A 3,358-nucleotide genomic window follows, 5' to 3' on the forward strand; every position below is an offset into this window, starting at 1 on the left:
CTGAGACTGCTGCTGCTGCTGCTAAGTCGTTTCAGTCGAGTCAGACTCTGTGCGACCCCATAGACGGCAGCCCACCAGGCTCCCCCGTCCCTGGGATTCTCCAGGCAGGATCACTGGAGTGGGTTGCCATTTCCTTCTCCAATGCACGAAAGTGAAAAGTGAAAGTGAAGTCGCTCAGTCGTGTCCGACTCTTCACGACCCCATGGTCTTCGTGGTCTTCTGACTCTTCGCGACTACCAGGTTCCTCCGTCCATGGGAGTCCCCAGGCAAGAGTACTGGAGTGGGAATGCTGAGACTGGGAGAGTAATTCAACAGTGGTCTTGTGCCAAGTGATCACATCAGGACTCCCTCCCTTTACTGTATTCTTGGAACTCTCTTCACCCCTCCCTTGGGCTGGCATCTCAGCCTGGGTTTTCTCAGAAAGCAGAGCCTGAACCCAGGTCTGCATGGAGGTAGTTATTTTGGAAAGTGATCCTTTGGAACCTGAGGGAAAGACATCCAAGGGGGTTGTTGTGAGATGAGAGAACAGGGGCTTGCTTGTCATTGCCCGCCCTGGTCCTGGTGCAGGGCTTCTGAGACTGTTGGAATATCTTGGGTGACAGCAGCGTTTTCTGTTCTGAGGAGGGGACTCTGGGATCCACTTCAGCATAGTCAGGGGTTGGCTGGGAGGAGCAGGGATAGGGCGGGCAGCACAAGATTGGCCATAATGGCTATGAAAGCTGGGCCATGAGTACCAGGGTAGTTTATTACTCATCCTTTTGATTTTCCCCTATGTTTGAAACCGTTCATAATAATTCAAAAAATCCTTTTGGGGGTAAAAATAATCATCCAGGCTAGGTTTATGTATCTGGTGGTAGGGAAGGTGGAGGAGGGTGGATGAAGGCTGACACCAACACTGATGAATGACAAGAGCCTCAGGTGTCCCCACTTGCCTTCCTGAAGCATTGCCGTGTGCAGACAGTGCATGTCAGGGGCAGGGTAAGCAGTCCGTTAAGGGAACCAGACGCCTTGAACCAATACCTGCTGGTTCCAGACTTTTCCAAGGCAGGACTTGTCACTCATGGTGAGATCTTGTCATCTCTGAGAAGTGAATCCTAGTGATCATTTCACCCGCAAGTTCTCTGTAGTTCATTTTAAAAAGAAACAGAGAATCAGACCTGAAATATGTCTTTAAAGGGATGGGGAGCGCCATGCTGGAAGCTGGCTGGTTGTCTGAGGTCAGTGCCAGAGCCCCAGGGCGGCTGTCAGCCTAGAGGAGTGTTTAAGTGGGATTATCTGAGTTCCTTGCTACTGCAGGGATGCATGTTTTCTAAGTGGAACCTCTTCTCCTCACAGTGATCAGGCCAGTCTCTGAGTAAAATCGTGGTCACAGAGAACATCACCAGGCCCCTAATGAGAAGCTGTTGACAGAAAAATCACTCTGACATTCATCAAGACGCCAATAAATGTCAAGGGAGAGACTGGAGACACTGCAACTCATAAATTCTTTCTCCAGGGGCCTCTAGAGCAGAGTCTGGGGAGGAAACTCTTGCTCTGCCTTTCTCCTGAATGGTGCTAAGGAAAATTCCGGAAAGCTCGGAACATTTATTGGACAGGTCACCCTGACAGTCTGGAGGGGATGTCACTAGGAGGAGCACCCTAACTTTCAGTCAGAGCATCCTGTGTTGGGTACCAAGACTGGCTAGGTCTGTATCTCTTTAGTCATTTGGACCTTGTCTGTGTGATGTCACAGTTTGTAAGGTAGCTGGGTGCTGAGATCCCTCCTGACTTGAAATGCTAAAGCTTCACATCAGATCAGATCAGTCACTCAGTCGTGTCCGACTCTTTGCGACCCCATGAATCACAGCACGCCAGGCCTCCCTGTCCCTCACCAACTCCCGGAGTTCACTCAGGCTCACGTCCATCGAGTCAGTGATGCCATCCAGCCATCTCATCCTCTGTTGTCCCCTTCTCCTCCTGCCCCCAATCCCTCCCAGCATCAGAGTCTTTTCCTGTGAGTCAACTCTTCGCATGACGTGGCCAAAGTACTGGAGTTTCAGCTTCAGCATCATTCCTTCCAAAGAAATCCCAGGGCTGATCTCCTTCAGAAGGGACTGGTTGGATCTCCTTGCAGTCCAGGGGACTCTCAAGAGTCTTCTCCAACACCACAGTTCAAAAGCATCAATTCTTCGGCACTCAGCTTTCTTCACAGTCCAACTCTCACATCCATACATGACCACAGGAAAAACCATAGCCTTGACTAGACGAACCTTTATTGGCAAAGTAATGTCTCTGCTTTTGAATATGCTATCTACGTTGGTCATAACTTTCCTTCCAAGGAGTAAGCGTCTTTTAAAGCTTCACATAGAAGGATCCATCTGCTCACGAATAAGTCAGAATTTATTTTTCCTCTTGATTCCTGTAGTACTTACCGCCTGTGGTGTTCATTTGGCAACTGGCCTGGTGGCCTCATTGTAAGATGTGTTCCTTGGCTAAATCCTGTTTCTACCTTTTTTGTGAGGGGAGGGGGTTCTCTTTACCTCTTGCCAACCAACCATACATTTTTTCTCTCTCTGTTTTATCACCAGAAATGTAAGCATTTGGAGGCCAAAACACGTGTCAGCTGTGCTTTAAAGAAGGAAAATGGACTTTTCGGAATCCCCTGGATCTGATTTCATCTAGTGTGACTCCTGAATACTAACCTACACAGAAACTCTATAAAACTTTCCTGGACATACAGAGAAAGCATGGATTTAATTCACATTCTGTTCAACTGCTTAACTTTGCAAAACTGATTTAGAAAATATGGTCTGAGAATTTTTGAGAAATTTCTTATGTCTGTATCTTGAGCTTGGATGGGGTTGGGGGGAACTGTGCCCTGGCTACATTGAACTGGACCCGGCAAATCTCATGGGAGATCTGCTCCGTGCTGGGCTGTGTCCAGGCTCCGAGAAATAAACAGCAAACAAGACTGATGTGGCCTGCAGTGTTGGAGCACAGGGGGCATGGTACACTAGACTGTGAGTTAAAATAATAATTCAGCGTGCTTCCTGCACAACAAAAGTATCTACAAAGTGATGGGATGTCGCCTTCACCTAAAAGCCTGTACAAGGAAGGGGTGGAACCCCTGGATTTCGGACTCAACCCTGCCCCCTACTGGCTGTGTGATGACACGCACGTCACCTAGTACCTTTGTGTTTCAGTTTCTTTTCTGTAGAATAAGGCTCATAAAGCCTAGTGCACAGAGATTTTGTGAGGATTTATGTATTAACATCCATAAAACGCTTCAGTGGTGCCTGGCACAGAGCAATCACTACATCAATCAAAGCACTGGTAAGCTTTAAATCACATGACACTTTGACCCATACATTCCCCCCCC

This window comes from Bison bison, unplaced genomic scaffold, assembly GCF_000754665.1.
Source record: "Bison bison bison isolate TAMUID 2011002044 unplaced genomic scaffold, Bison_UMD1.0 scf7180017864337, whole genome shotgun sequence".
Lineage (NCBI taxonomy): Eukaryota > Metazoa > Chordata > Mammalia > Artiodactyla > Bovidae > Bison > Bison bison.